This window comes from Nerophis ophidion, unplaced genomic scaffold (genome assembly GCF_033978795.1).
Source record: "Nerophis ophidion isolate RoL-2023_Sa unplaced genomic scaffold, RoL_Noph_v1.0 HiC_scaffold_206, whole genome shotgun sequence".
Lineage (NCBI taxonomy): Eukaryota > Metazoa > Chordata > Actinopteri > Syngnathiformes > Syngnathidae > Nerophis > Nerophis ophidion.
The window spans coordinates 113,303-130,504 of record NW_026907128.1 but is presented as its reverse complement, the minus strand read 5'-3'; the positions used below and the strand labels follow the sequence as shown (position 1 = coordinate 130,504).

Below are 17,202 nucleotides of genomic sequence, written 5' to 3'. Positions count from 1 at the left end.
TTGCAGGGAGTTGACCCGTAAAATTTGGGGGTTACATTTCGTCTCAGAGCTGCAGCATATCATTATGCAAATGAACATGTGACAGTGATCTGCGACTCCGCGAGTGTGTGTGTGTGTGTGTGTGTGTGTGTGTTCGTGTCAGAGGAGTGACATTCCAACTGCTTGGTTCCTTTGGCGGGAGTTCATCTTTGAGGGGCACATCTTGCACACGCGCGCACACACACGCGCGCGCACACACACACACACACGCACGCACACACGCACGCACGCACGCACGCACGCACGCACACACACACACACACACACACACACACACACACACACACACACACACACACACAGAGCAGTGCAGGCAAGCGTGACAACAACTCTCTCAAGGCTAGAAAAAAAACATTGAAATATACAACTTAAAAGCAAACTTTAACATGTCAAGGAGCAGCCCACTCATTCACTGTGTGTGTGTGTGTGTGTGTGTGTGTGTGTGTGTGTCTGTGTGCGCGTGTGTGTGTGTGTGTGTGTTAAACACAGACCAGCAGAGGGAAAAGACACTTTAAGGAGTCACACATGAGGATTAAATGAGGCATCATTTCAATACAGGCAGGGATTATTGGAACCTGACAACTTGATGTGCTAATAAATGGAGCCAAATTGTGGCACATTTAATGTGTCAGAAGGTGTGTGTATGTATGTGTGTTATTAACTAACCAAGAAAAAAAGAAAGAAAAAAAAAACTGCACTGCAACATGACATTATACACCTGGCTGGCAGTGTCAAGCAAAGTTATTAGATATATCATGAAATATATAAAATAAACATGTATAATAAGTATAGTTTACAGTGAATATATATATGTGTATATATACATATATATATATATGTATATATATATATATATATATATATATATATATATATATATATATATATATATATATATATATATATATACAAATCGGGTTTATAGTACTTGATGTACTGAAGTTAATAAAAATATACATATAATATTGAGGTTTATTGACTTAACTGGACTAGAGCCAAGGATTCAGCCTGGCAGACAAACTTGAGGGTCTTGATTTGCCCAAAAGCATGACCAAAAATGTATTTAAAAAAAATCAATAGCTTTTTTTAGCATACATTTTAACACCTTTTAATTACTTATACATTCTAAATCATATACTAAACATGCTTCACTTTTTTAATTTCTTATAGATAAGTTCATTTGGAGTCACACTCAGGAAATTGTTTGAAATGTTCAAAAGAAATACATTTGACTTGTGCTGCAAACATAAAAACTTTAGTTTTATAAATATACAATCTACAGAAAACGTGAGGTATAAAACAGTTTATTTGCATTTGATTTGTTCGTATTCTTCAACTTTGTCATAAAGTATATACACACATTTTAAAAAATACTTTACAGTAGCTTTTATACCACAATTAAGGAAGTTTCATAAAATACCTGAATGATGACAGTGTAAGCAGGTATTTTTCCTCCTATTGCACACACAAATATGTTCATGTGAAAATTGGCTGAAAAAAATAATTTCATTTATTATCAGGCTTTGCATTTTTTCATCATTGGTTTATTTAAAGAAAAAAAAAAGCCTTGTTTGTTCCCTCAAGGCAACAATGTACAAATGATAAAATGGTAGAAGAATGAGCACATTTTCCGTGAAAAGCCACAAAAATGAGCAACGGTATCTGGAAAGCAAATTCATATCAAATCAAATAATATGCAGGACTCGTTGTATTTTATTTATCTTTTTTTTATTTTACTGAAAGCAAGAGAGATGGGAATCAAATTAAAAGGAAATTAGGCCTTGCAACCATCAGCCACACTTGTCTCATTACAGCATGGAGATAATCCTCAAAAGCATGAACACACACACACACACACACACACACACACACACGGGAGGGAGAAAGAGGATTTCACAGTTAAAAGTTAAACAATAATGACGATCAGAAGAAGGGGAGTCCACATTTAAAAAGGAGGTATGGTAAGATTTAGCCATGGCTAACGTCGAGACACTTGTGAAATGTCTTCTGTTAAGCCTTGATTGGTTTAAAATAGTAAAAAAATATTGTGTTGGTGTCGCATAGTCAGATTACGTGCGGCTGAGCGCGGCGTTGTCACATCTAAGAACAAATGTACTTTTCTCCGACATCATTCAGGCTTAGAATAATATCCAGATCTTGCATTTCCTGACGCGCGTCATCCATTAAGCTGCCTTGTGGCTCCTGTTTTAACAAAATATCACTAAAATCCATTTGATGCTTCATTTTTAAGTGATTTCAAATACGCTCGCCAGAAAAGATTCCGAGCGCATCGCTTGAATCGTCCGAGATATGGAGAGGAGAGGAATGCACAGCTGTGCGACATGTATCTCGGTAAATAAGTTTTAAAGGCGTACTGAAACCCACTACTACCCACCACGCAGTCTGATAGTTTATATATCAATGATGAAATATTAACATTGCAACACATGCCAATACGGCCGGTTTAGTTTACTAAATTGCAATTTTTTTGAATTTCCCGCGAAGATTCTTGTTGAAAGCGTCACGGAATGATGACTCGTGCGCGTGACGTCACTTACTGTCAGGAAATAATAGCGCAACACTACTAGCGGCTAAAAGTCGTCTCTTTTCATCGCGCAATTAAACAGTATTCTGGACATCTGTGTTGATGAATCTTTTGCAAATTGTTCAATTAATAATGGAGACTATAAAGAACGATGCTGTTGGTGGAAAGCGGTGTATTGCAGCTGCCTTTAGCACCGAGACACAGCCGGTGTTTCTTTGTTTTTAACACAGAGCGGTCAAGCGAACATGTTTCTCTACGTCAACCAGCATGTTTTTGGATGGGAAAATTGTGATATATATCTTACCGGAGACATCATTGGATTATTCGTCCTCCTGCATTAGCTGTTTAAAAGGCAGCTGTGAGCTTGGCTCCTCGGCTTCTCTCTGAGACACTGGCGTGTTCACCGCAGCCATCCGACCTCGAGGTATGTCTTTAAAATCTCACTAAAACACTATTAAAACAATAAGGAGATAAGGGATATTCCAGAATTATCCTAGTAAATGTGTCTAATTACATCTGAAACGCTCACACTGCGGAGCCGTCGCTTTTGATTTTATTTTGTTATCATTTTTTTTTTCTAGTCCTTCGCTATCAATATCATCATCCACGAATCTTTCATCCTTGCTCAAATTATTGGGCAAATTGTTGTTTTCTCGGTCCGAATAGCTCTTGCTGATGGAGGCTCCCATTAAAAACAATGTGAGGACATGAGGAGCCCTCACCCTTGTGACGTCATCATTTTTATATCAGCACCAAAAGTTGCGAACTTTATCGTCGATGTTCTCTACTAAATCCTTTCAGCAAAAATATGGCAATATCGCGAAATGATCAAGTATGACACATAGAATGGACCTGATATCCCCGTTTAAATAAGAAAATCTCATTTCAGTAGGCCTTTAAAGTTGAAAGAGTCATTAAAATCTTTAAAAAAAAGTATGGTCGTGCATATATTGGAAGTGAAAATGAAAAAAGTCCATGCTAACAGTCAGAAAAGGCGTACCACAAGGCACTGTGTTCGGCACCCGTTTGGTAGCACAGCACAATCATGTCCGCACATTTTGCAGCCATCTTGACGTGATTGGTGCGTTTACATGCTGACCCAAGACTCTTAAAGGGGGGAAGGAGATTATTTTACTTTTCTTTTTTTTTTTTTACAAATCCTGATGTTTGCTTTTGAGGGCGCTGCTGCGTGTGCTGACGATGTTGGTGGACATCTCCTCCTCGTCCTCTTTCACCTTCAGGACCTCGCCGAAGAACCTGAAGATGGAGTCGAAACTCATCCAGGAGGTCAACTCATGTCTTTCAGTGCCTAGAACAAAACATAAAACAGCAGGGCTGTGAATCTTTGGGCGCCACACGATTCGATTCGATTCAAAAGGGTTAAGATTTGATTTAGAATCGACTTAGAATTAATACTCTGTGTTATTACACAGAGTATTGATTTTTTTTTCTGACATTGGGTGCCAGTTCTATAATGAACTACATTCCTCCATAAAATAGATGAACAACTATTTTACATTTCTTTATTACTTAAAAGAAAGCTGGGTATGTTTGATAAAATTCTACCCAAACATTTAATAAAGTCTAATACAAATAAGGTAACAAGAGAAGTATCCAACACTTCTCTTTTCTAAAGTAAATCTGTACAGCAGATATAGATAATCTACATGAAACTTATCCAGTTTCCTCAAAATTGTATCCAAAACAAAAATGATTTTATCCTCGAATGACATGAAAATATGCTACTGAAAAATTTAAGCAGTATAGTTGGTTAAAATCGTCATCATTGAAAGTCAAATAAGTGTACTTTGCATGACAAAACCAAAACTGACTTCAGCAAAATGCGTTTGTGCCGGTGTCCGAACATTTTTACGCCAAAAGGCCGCATAGGTAAAAAGTCAAATTATATTTTGATATTATTTTGTTGTGTAATAAAATGCTGAAAACATATATTACATACAAACAGATGGCATCTATCTAAAAACAAAATGTGTGTTATAGGTGACACTATCATTTACTGACCAAAGATTTAGGTTTGTTGTCAAATAAAATGTTGTCCAAAAAAACCCTGCAGAATTGTTTTTTTTTTTTGAAAAGGGCAAAAAGACATAATGCAATGAGAAAAAGCTGACATTTTGATACTTATCACTAACAATATTACAATTTTTCACTTATAACAAGTTTGATGTACAATATCTGTAGCATTTATTTTTTTATTTTTTACAAATACAAAATATCCAAATGTTCCACGCATACTTAAACTTAAAACATTTTTAAATAAAATGTTCAACTTTTTCTTCATTACTTTACATCTTTTTTGTTCCTATATTTCTGAATATTTTTACTATTTATTTTTCCGACAACGTGTTGCAGGCCAACATAATCGGAGCTACGGGCCGCAAATGACCCCAGAGTCACACTTTTATTGCTAGCATATACATTTTTTATGTTTTTCCCCTCCTTTGATTTGCATATTGAATGTTGAGTTGAATGTGAGAACGTGTCAGCGTCTACAGTTTGTACGTAGCCAGTTGTTTATCAATTAATACCTTTTCAAGGATGTGTGTGGCAAAATTGTTCGATCAATCAATCCAAATTTGATTTAAAAAACACTTTTTATACACTGGCAAGTTGCAACACAGGGTGGTTTACGCTATATTTAAAATAAAAAACTAAGTAAATGCACGCAGACACAGTACAATAACAATAACAAGACATGGCATGGCAATTAAGATGAAACCCCCCCCAAAAAATGCCGCTTTGGAGAATACCTAAATATTTAGCTAATCTAAACGATAATATATATATATATATATATATATATATATATAAAATTACACAGTATATCAAAAATATATTTTATATATATATTTTGATATATATTTCTACCGCTTGTCCCTTTTGGGGTCGCTGGAACCTATCCCAGCTGCATTCGGGCGGTAGACCCTGGACAAGTCGCCACCTCATCGCAGATATATATATATATATATATTTATTTATTTATTATATTATATATATATATATATATATATATATATATATATATATATATATATATATATATATATATACACACAGTATATCAAAAACATATAACAATTAAATTAAATTAAATCTAGGCATTAATAGATGATTAAAAAATACTCTTGTAAGCATTTTAGAAGTAACATTTACCATCAATCAATTCAGAATATTTATTTCGATAGTTATAGAATGTGTTTTATCATAATCTTTCAACAAATATCATGTCAAATTAAAATGCATTATTACACAATTTAAAATATTACATGTCCAATTAGAAATAAACAAAGAAATGTTAACATTTTTGTGAAATTATCTTACTTTCTTGCTACACTCAGGGTGTCCATTACTTGTTGTTTTAAAATATTTTAATATTCATGTTCATGCTCAAATTTTATTTTAATGTTATGTGCATATTAAGAAAAAAGTCAAAGTCAACATAAAATGCTATGTTTATTTCAACTATTTTCAACAATTTTCCAGGGGCGTTGCGCAGTTGGGAGAGTGGCTGTGGCAGCAACCTGAGGGTTCCTGGTTCATTCTCTACCCTGTACCGTCCTAGTCACGTTTGTTGTGTCCTTGAACAAGACACTTCACCCTTGCTCCTGATGGGTCCTGTTTAGCACCTTGCATGGCAGCTGCTGGCATCAGTGTGTGAATGTGTGTGTGATTGGGTGAATGTGGAAATAGTGTCAAAGCGCTTTGAGTTCCTTAAAAAGGTAGAAAAGTGCTATACAAGTAGAGACACCCTGAAGCTCTAAAGTTAGTTTTTTTCGATTACTCGATTAATCGATAGATTAGTGGATGACTAAATTAATGTAATTATTTTTAAACTGCAAGCTCTAAAACTTGAAAGTGTTATACAATGTAATCTAATATTGTACTTTGTATAATGAAAAAGTATGAACCTTAAGGAGATCAGCACCAGGTGTGGAGAATTATTAGGCCTTTTCTTTTCCTCAAGCAAAATAAGCCAAAAAAATTGGAGTGTTCAGATGGTCTGAGAAGACGTTTCTCATCTCATCTCATCCAAGAAAACGTTATGCTCTCCAAAAGTATTCATCCTCTCCACAAGAGACATAAATGGTTTCGCTCTATTATGGCTTTCAGAGTATACAAAAATCAAACTGATTATGTGAATTAATTAATTATTATCAATAATCTGATTACAAAGTTGAACTCAATTAACACATCTGCACTGCAGAATGACCCAATAACCATGAAATGTCCCTCGCAATGCATTTTGGGCACTTTGTCCAAGTATGTTCAGTGCTACTATGATTAATTGTAATTAATACTGAGCAACCCTGTGATTAATCTGATTAAACATTCTAATCATTTGACAGCAGTGAAAAACAAAAGTCTTTCAGATGCTAAGATATTGGTGTGTTGTTACAGAACCAATAGTTCCAAATAGTCAAAAGGGTAAACAAAACATTCTCAAAGCTGTTCTCTGGCCTCTGAGAGTCATGGCCGCCTATGACCCGGTGGTCTGAGGGGACAGGCCTAATATGTTATCCAAGCAGACAGCTGACAATCAAGCTGCCTGGCATTCTTTCCATTTCAAGCCTTCCAACAAAAAGCACAAAGGATGCACTAAGCGAAGCCAGTGGAGCGCTAGTTCTTCATTCTCAAGAGTCGTGATTGAGAGAAGTAGCTGAGGGGAGTATCAGGTGGGCTGGTTGGTGGCAGGGTTAGCTGGTTCCCAAGTTAGGGTCAGACTGCATCTTGAAATCTGGTACACGCACCTGAGGTTCCTCTTGCTTATGTTTCTTTGGAGCTGGTGATTAATGCAACAAGAACCCTAGCCCGTCCAACATGAAGATAATCGAGTTTGAGTCTAAGACCCAACTTGGTTCATATCTAACTCTACAAACAAAGGAAATATATAATTTTTTTTTTAATTGATTTGGGTTTTGGAAGTGTGTCAAAAGTGGCCAGTGTTTGTTTGTGTGAGTCTGTAAAGAGTTTTGTGTCCATTTTTTGTTAAGCTCTTAGCATAATGTTACATAAACAAACATTTAATTTCCCTCTTGATTGGAATAAAAACTGGAAAATGATGATTCGGGGTGCTGAAATTTTTTTTTTGTAAATCAATCCTAATTTCCAAGATACATTAGCTGAGATAGGCAACAGCGCCCCCCGCGACCCCAAAGGGAATAAGCGGTAGTAAATGGATGGATGGATGGACAATTAAAAAACAACAAAGATTTTTAGGCCATTTTAGTGCCAAACAATGCCAAACTATAAATTGATTTTAAACTATTATATAATAAAATAAAATATAGAGATGAGGGTCTTTCATTTGACTTGCCGTTGTACTCTGTCTCATAGAAATAGCTCACAGAGAAGTGGGACTCATCATTCATTCACACCTAGTGGTGGTAAGCTACATCAGTAGCCACAGCTTCCCTGGGGTAGACTGACGGAAGCGTGGCTGGCAGTTTGCGCCTACGGCCCCTCCGACCACCACCTATCATTCATTCATCATTCATTCACCAGTGTGAGCTGCGCCGGGGGCAAAGGGTGAAGTGTCCTGCCCAAGGACACGACGGCAGCGATTTTTGGATGTCAAAAGGTTGGAAGCGAACCTGCAACCTTCAGGTTTCTGGCCGGCCGCTCTACCCACTACGCCATGCCGCCCAAGAGTTAACATGTGCTCAATGTTTCATTACCATTACTGCTATGTTGTCCATTACCATTGTTGATGGATGGATGGTATTGTTCATTCTTCCTACATTGTTGCTACAACTTATTGTTGCAGTGCTGTAATGTCCCGATACCAGTATTTTGGGACCCATATCAGTACCAAAATATACTTTTCGTAACTTTTCGATACTTTTTTAAATAACTGCAACAAACTGCATTATTGGCTTTATTAAAAAAAAAAAAATCTAATGGTACATTGAACATATGTTTATTATTGCAAGTTTGTCCTTAAATAAAATAGTGAACATACTAGACAACTTGTCTTTTATTAGTGAGCAAACAAAGACTCCTAATTCAGCTGTAAATGTAATTAAACTAGCATTCGTCAAAGTTCGTCAAAAGGACAAGTGTTAGAAAATGGATTATTAATATTTTTGTTCATTTACTGTTAATATCTGCTTGTTTTCTCTTGTAACATGTTCTATCTAAATGTAATAATCACTAATTTGTCTGTTGTTTCATACTTTACATTGGTTTTGGATGATACCACAAATTTAGGTATGAACCCGATACCAAGTGGTTACAGCATCAAAAAACGATCATATTCAAACTCCTCATGTGTCCAGGGACATATTTCCTGAGTTAAAAACATAAATAAAAAAAAACGAAAGAAGATGGTGTGATTCCCAAAAAATATTGACGTAATGACAGTAGTATTGACTAGATACATTCCTGTATTTGGTATCATTAGAGTAGATGTTAGGTGGGGATCCACCAAAGGCATTTGTTTACATTTTGACGCCGGTGAGCTACGGTGTGCAGTGAAGCATGTTTAGCTATTCCTCGTCTTACAGTGATAATAATACTTGTAAGAAAGTTACTTTATTTGTGGCTAGGGAGGCGAGGATTAGTGATTTAGAAGTAGCTAAAACACTGCCGACTGTGGCTGGACTTTAGCCGCTAGCTAGCTAGGCATGTCTTAAAGCATCTCTTCCTGAGGGCGTTTCAGTGTTATAACTCATTGTGGCTTGTGCAGTCCTTTGAGACACTCGTGATTTAGGGCCATATAAATAAACTTTGATTGATTGATTGATTGAACTTCCCCTTTATTGTTAGTTTTTAAGCCAACATGCGTCCGTTCTCCCTTTTCTGTCAACACACTGTGTCTGCTTACAAGTACTAAGTGATTGTGCGTTGCCGAACATGCTCGTCTAACAGTGAAACTCAATGTATTAACCACTGAATGAAGAACTAGGGGTGGGATTGAAGAAGTTATCTTCTTCTCACTCCCTTTCAGGCAAAACTGGATCATCATGCTTACATACTGTACATTACCTTTTGCATTATATCAATTAATATCATTGCAGCTGAGATAGGCTCGAGCAACCCCAAAAAGGGACAAGCGGTAGAAATGGATGGATGGATATTATGTGTTGTCTACCTTCTACTTGTTTTGTGTCATTGCTTGAAATAAATGAATAAATGAAAAAATGAATGAAATGAAGAGGAGCTTTTGCGATTTGTAAACTGTATTGAAAAGGTGTTGTTCTCATTTCTATAACAACGCGTCAAGAATTGGTTTGAATCGAGAATCGTGTTGACTGGAGAACCAAGTTGGATTCTAGAATCGTGTTAAATCAAATCGTTGCCTCAAACATTGGAATAGAATTGTTTCACATCCCAACTGTTTACTTATCAAACAATCATTATTACCGATCACGATTAAATTAGGAGTTAACTTTGGACAAAAAAACGGATTCATCACAATTTAAATTTTTGATTGTTTAAAACCCCTAAATATAACGTGATGCAACAAAATTTTACATAAAATAGTTAGGATGTTTTGGCTTTCTTAAAAAAATACAATTAAAATATTAAGTTGCAACTGTTGTAAATTTTGTGTGGCAACATTCTTCCAGCCAATTTTTTATAAAAATAATTAGGGTTGCTGTTATTTTTTTTTTTTAATCCAGATCCGAATTGTAATTCTTTTAATTCAGATTCCAATCCAATTCATCATTTTCCAAAATCGATTTATTGTCAATTCTGGACTATAAACTGCTACATTTTCCTAGGTTTTGAACCCTTCGTCTTCTAAAACGGTGCGGCTAATTTAGGGATTTTTTTTTTTTTTTAAACAAGCAAACAGACTGAATAAGTGCATTAATGCTTGTGCTATGGCGCCATCTTTTGGACAACTTAATCACTGCAGTTGCTGCATTGCCCTTCTGTTTAGAGTGAGCTATTAACCGGAAGTACAATTGCTGTTCGGTCTTCTCGCCATCCATAGCTTTTCTACTCGTATGGATTCTTCATGTTTAGTGGTGGCCTGAGGGGCCGTGGGCCCAAATTGGCAGCCACGCTTCCGTCAGTCTGGCCCAGGGTAGCTATGGCCACAAGTGTAGCTTACCCCATCAAAGTGAGAATGTGGAGTGAATGAATGATGACATATTTGACTTTGAGTGTTTAGTAAAATCCATTATTATTATTATTATTATTATTATTATTATTATTATTATTATTATTATTATTATATATTACTCCAAGCAACGTTTGCAAGTTTAATAAGATAACTAAACCAATTCTTACTTACTAAACCGTCCCATTTGTGACGTCTGTAAAAGTGTTTTTATGCATATTTGTTTGTGTTGTCGTAATGTAATTAAACTAGCATCGTTAGCATTAGCTTTGATTGATTGAAAATTTTGTTAGTAGATTGCACAGTTCAGTACATATTCCGTATAATTGACCACTAAATGGTAACACCCGAATAAGTTTTTCAACTTGTTTAAGTCGGGGTCCACGTTAATCAATTCATGGTACAAATATATACTATCAGCATAATACAGTCATCACACAAGTTAATCATCATAGTATATATATTTAATTATTTACATTATTTACAATCCGGAGGTGGGATGATGAGCTTTGGTTGATATTAGTACTTCAGTCATCAACAATTGCATCAACAGAGAAATGGACAATGAAACTGTGTAGGTCTTATTTAGTAGGATATGTACAGCGAGCAGGGATTGTTCGATATATTATGTTGTGTGTTCATGTTCGAAATAAACAAAGAAAGAAAGACAGAAAGAAGAGGGCATATTAGCATAGCTAATATGCTAACTTGTTTACGAGTGTCTTTGTTAGTTTTATAGCTGTTGTAATGTAATGAAACTAGTGTCGTTCGAATTTAAGAGTGTCTTTGTTAGTATTATCAACTTACGATGGAAATATTTTTGTATTGTTTCAGTTTCGCAAAATCGCGAAACTTCACCGTAGAGTTTTTTAGTCTGTTTAGCTGATTGGAGAGCTAGCTTCCGCAGCTTCTGTTTTATTTTGATCAGCCATTTTACTGCAGTGTTACAGGCACAGTTTCGAAACAATTAAGGTACATAAATAAATATTTATAAAATATTTCTGTATAAATAACTAATTTCACAACGTGTAATGTACCCCGCCTTCTGCCCGATTGTAGCTGAGATAGGCACCAGTGCCCCCCGCGACCCCAAAGGGAATAAGCAGTAGAAAATGGATGGATGAATAATGTATAATATTGAAACTGTATACATTTTTCGGAATAGACTGTATCTATCTGCAGCTTATAGTTTGGTGTGGCTTATATATGGACACATATTTTTTTCTTCTAAAACTTAGTTTGCAGCAGTTTATATGCCGGCGTGCTCTATAGTCCGGAAAATAAGTGAAGAAAAACAAAATTAAAAATACATATTTCAGAGCATTTCCGTGCCTACTCGTTGTGCGTATATATCATACGTCATCAGTTGTGATCTATGACATATTTTGAAAAAGTTTATTTTAGTTTTTGTACAAAAGAATTGGAAATCTGTTTGAATTGAATTGTCACCCCAAACATCGGAATCAAATGGAATTGTAAGTTTTTTCCCATCCCTACTGTCTGTGGTACACTTACCGAATATGATAACAACATATTCTACCTATCAGCAGTTAATCACAATTAATAAATGAATTAAATGTGATTAATCAAAATTATAATTTTTACTCCTTAAACAGCCTTAAATATAGTATAACAAAACACAACTAAACATAGTAGAGTGTTGATAGCATTACCTAATTTGATATCTTGTTTATGAATGTCTTGGTTAGTTGTAATTATTTTGGTATTGTTTCAGTTTCGTAAAATGACCAAACGTCACAGTGGAGTTATTGAGTCTGTTTAGCTGATTGGAGAGCTAACTTCTGCAGCTAGTATCTTTATACTGAAACAATTGGTAATTTGTTTGAATCGAATCATCACCCCAACCATCGGAAACAAATGGAATTGTAAGTTGTTTCACATCCCTACTGTCTATCGGTCTATGTGATTAATCAAAATTATTACTTTTTCTCCTTAGACCGCCTTAAATATTACATAACAAAAATGCAACTAAACATAGTAGAGCTTCGTTAGCAATAACTAATATGCTAACTTGTTTTACGAGTGTCTTGGTTAGATTTTTGCATTATTTTGGTATTGTTTCAGTTTCGTAAAATCACCAAACGTCACAAAATCAGTCTACCTATCTGCGATTAATCACGATTAATTAAAATGAATAAATGTGATTAATTAAAATGACCATTTGTACTCCCAAGACAGCCCTAAATATAACATAACAAAAATGCAACTAAACATAGTAGAGCGTTGTTAGCAGCGGCTAACATGCTAACTTGTTTACGAGTGTTTTGGTTAGTTTTATGCAATCTTTTGGTATTGTTTCAGGTTTGTAAAATCACCCATTGTCACAAAAACAGTCTACCTATCTGTAATTATGCACAAATAATTAAAATAATAAATGAGATTAATCAAAATTAAAATGTTTACTCCTTAGACAGCCTTAAATATAACGTAACAAAACACAACTAAACATAGTAGAGTGTCATTAGCATTAGCTAATATACCAACTTGTTTTACAAGTGTCTTAGTTAGTTTTTGGCATTCTTTTAGTATTGCTTCAGTTTTGTAAAATTTCCAAACATCACAAAAACAGTCTACGTATCTGCGATTAATCCCGATTAATTAAAATAATTAAATGTGATTAATCAAAATGACCATTTTTACTCCTCAGACCGCCTTAAATATAACAAACCAAAACGCAACCTAACATAGTATAGATAATATATTTAGCATTGGCATTCTTAACAGATGCAATTGAAATATTAAATTGGAATTGCTGCAATGTTTTTGTGGCCACATGTTTTGGATTCTCAACATTTTTTGTGGATTTACTGTGGGGAATTGTTGTATGCATTCAGTTTTTTTAACGGATAAAAATGTCTCTGAAAAAAACCAAAAAAAAACCTCAGTACTACTTAAATTTTTGTTCCCTGATAAACAGTCATACGAAGACGTCCACCTGCAGGCAGGAAACTCAAGCCGCTTAGCTACTAACAGGTAACTGGACTTGAAAAGAGTCATTGTTTTTTGTTATTATTTCTTTTTCTACCCCCCACAGGGAGATTACTTTTTCTGCGTGCTGATATTCAAACTTTTGTTTACAGAGAGCAGAAGTATTCTGTTTAGCTGTTTGAACGCTAAAGGCTTCTTTTTTTCTTTGTCAGTACCTGTATTTGTTGGTGACGATAAGAATATTAAAATAGGCTCTACTAATTTTCTACGGAGGATTAAAAAAGGATAAGCTTAGTATCTAAAATCAGTTCACGCGGTGTGCAATAAATAAATATATATACAAACAAAAACTGCAGCTATAATCCTTTCCTCACTTCCTTCCTCTCTTGCCTCCTCCTCTCTCCGCTGCGTAGAGGAGATTGGCTATAAAAAGCCAGACTAGAAGGCCGCGGGGATACAATTAGAAAGCGCCTTAAAGGCTCTCTCGCCGTAGACAGGCCTCCGATGACCACCGCGCTGACCCCATGTTTATTAGATTGACCTCGGCCCGGGCGCATTAATAGAGATGGCGTGCATGTGTGTGTTTGTGTGCCATGGCTGCGAGCGCCGCAGCGTGAACTTCACAGGTGTCTGTTCAAAAGTTGCGTTCAAAGAGCTCGCCACAGAGCCTGGGATGGCGATAGCGAGTCGACCTTGGTCGGGTCAAATTTAGCGTGCAGCAGGCGTGTTTCAACATGCACCTCCGGAAAGCAAAACACAACCTTCTCACAATCTATCATTCATAGACAATATGAGGCAAGATGTTCCCTCTTCTTTATTATATATTTTTTTACCTGTGTTTTGTCCTTTTTAGACCCCCATTAGCAAAAACAATCAATGTTGCAGATCTAGTGTACTTCCAGTTGCAAGATGGCTCACCAGGTCACCTGATCAACTCTCGCTCGGCACACCGATATCAAAACTAATTATGTGAACAAGCCTGATTAATTTTCCCCGTTGAAAAAGATCATTCTGCACCAAAAAACCTGCTCAGTTGCCTTGGGGTTGGAGTGTCTGCCCTGAGATCCGTAGGTCGTGAGTTCAAATCCCGGCCGAGTCATACCAAAGACTATACAAATGGAACCCATTACCTCCCTGCTTGGCACTCAGCATCAAGGGTTGGAATTGGGGGTTCAATCACCAAAAATTATTCCTGAGTGCGGCCACCGCTGCTGCTCACCGCTCCCCTCACCTCCCAGGGGGTGGATCCAGGGGTCGGGTCAAATGCAGAGGGTAATTTCAGCACACCATGTGTGTGTGTGACTATCAGTGGTACTTTAACTTGAAAAAGCTTGCAGGTTGGTGCTTGGTAGCGTAGCCAACTGCTAGCCAATACAGCTAGCTCCATAATGCTATCACCAACATGCTAATGTTGGCTGTATTTTGGTTTGGGGAATTAATTTCAACGTTGCACTGCTGAGAAACCTGCATCACAAACTTAATGATCATTAAAGAAAAGATGAAGTCATTGATCATGACTGATTTATTATTTATGAAAACATGACTGATCATGATTGGTCATTATTGAATATAGATCAATCAAAACAGGATTCATCAGAAGCTCGGAATTACAAATATTTAGACAATATGAGGCAAAATGTTCCCTCTTCTTTATTATTATTATTTTTTTTACCTATGTTTTGTCCTTTTTAGACCCCCCGCCCCCACAGTTCAAAGATGGCACACCAGGTCACCTGACCAACTCTCGCTCAGCACACAGTCATCAAAACTAATTACTTGATGAATTTTTCCCGGTTGAAAAAGATCATTCTGCACCAAAAAGCTTGCAGGCTAGTTAATACAGCTAGCTCCATAATGCTATAGCCAACATGCTAACGTTAGCATTATTTTGGCTGTTTTGTTGATGTTGTTGCGTGAATTCATTTCAATGTTGCATTGCTGAGAAACTTGCATCACAAAGTTAAGTTAAAGTACCACTGACAGTCACACACACACACACTAGGCGCGGTGAAATTACTCTCTGCGTTTGACCCTTGTTCTACCCCCTGGGAGAGGAGGGGAGCAGTGAGCAGCAGCAGTGGCTGTGCTCGGGAATAATTTTTGGTGATTTAACCCCTAATTCCAACCCTTGATGCTGGGTGCCAAAACTTACGTATCATTAAAAAGCCTAGGCTCTATCATCACTGTGCCATTCTAAAGTAAATACAGTATTTTAAACTGTGACAGTTTTCACACATTTGCAGACCTAAAAGTGACCTATAAAGTACTGCATGAATTGGCTCCAGATCCTGAGTTCATCAGCAAAAGAAACAGCCGTGAGCGTGTCTCTCCAGGCTCTGTTGGAGGTGACTGTTATATTCCTCTGCTCAGGAGCACGTTCAGTAAGTGGGTCTGGTCAGTAAGGAGTACAAATGTGTGGAACTCAGTACCTGAGGAGGCTACTGGTCACAACTTACAAGGCCTTCACAAAAACATTGAAAATGTGGCTTATCAATGCCTACAGCTGCCAACACTAAAAGATGAGCCTGTTTTGATGCTAAGGTAAATGTAATGTTGTGATTTTGTATTTTATTTTTTATCATACAGTAAATATATTGTGTGATTTTATTAATTTTTTCTCTCTTTCTTTTAAATTGTAATTTTAATGCCTTTTTTACATCACGGCCAGGGGACTACAGATGAAAACTAACATTCCGGCTAATTCTGGCTTTTTTTAAATGTATAGTCATGTGTTCTATAAAATTGCATCGTCCCCTTTGAAATAAAGTCATCTAATCTAATCTAATTAAAAAAAAGATTGCATCATTGATCATTAATGAAAAAAATAACTGATTTATCATTAATGAAAACATGACAAAGGGATTGATCATTATTGAATATGGATCAATGAAAAGAGGATTCAATAGCAGCTTTTAATTACAAATATATAGACAATACGAGGCAAAATATTTCTTTTTCTTTACTATCATTTTTTTTTACCTGTGTTTTGTCCTTTTTAGACCCCGCCTCCACCAGCAAACGAGATCAAGGCTGCAGCGTTCTCCCGTTCACCCTGAACTGGCAGTGAACTCCAACGGAAGGCCGCCAGTTTCTTCACCCTATCCCACTGCTTGGTATCACCAAGGGGGCGTCGCCGTGCCAGTAGGCAGATGACAACCATGCCCCTCGGATGACTCTGGCGTTAAGCCCCGCCCCTCTATAAGGCGGCGCCTGTGGATTGAGGTCCGACCCACTAGCAACAAACCCACCCCTGGACCCGCTCTGACACACTAAATGGGCCTTTAACATACACACACCCCTTCAATAATTACTAAAGTGTGTCGCACCTAATGGATGTTGTCAAAGATGCGATGCGAGCAATGATTTAGACGCGGGACAGCAATGACCACGAAAGAGTGGGAGGGAGGGGGCGGAGTGTCAGAGGGGGATTACGTCAGCCATGTCACAAATCAAGGTGATATCTTTAAAAGATGGGCGGATCAATGAGGTGTCATCTGGCAATACACTGTGTGTGTAAAGTGAGGTCATAAACATTAAACGACTACGTTTTAGCAGCTGGATAAAATGTTTATCAAGAGAT

General features: G+C 36.7%; 1 long non-coding RNA gene across 1 annotated transcript; it reads right to left on the bottom strand.

Annotated features, from left to right (window-relative positions):
- Positions 1-1,327: 1,327 nt before the first annotated feature.
- On the bottom strand, positions 1,328-16,674 carry LOC133547837 (uncharacterized). Its single transcript, XR_009805638.1, has 2 exons — positions 16,602-16,674; positions 1,328-3,893 (listed from the first exon to the last, which is right to left on the bottom strand). It is a non-coding gene; the product is annotated as an uncharacterized LOC133547837 (long non-coding RNA).
- Between the last annotated feature and the right edge of the window lie 528 nt (positions 16,675-17,202).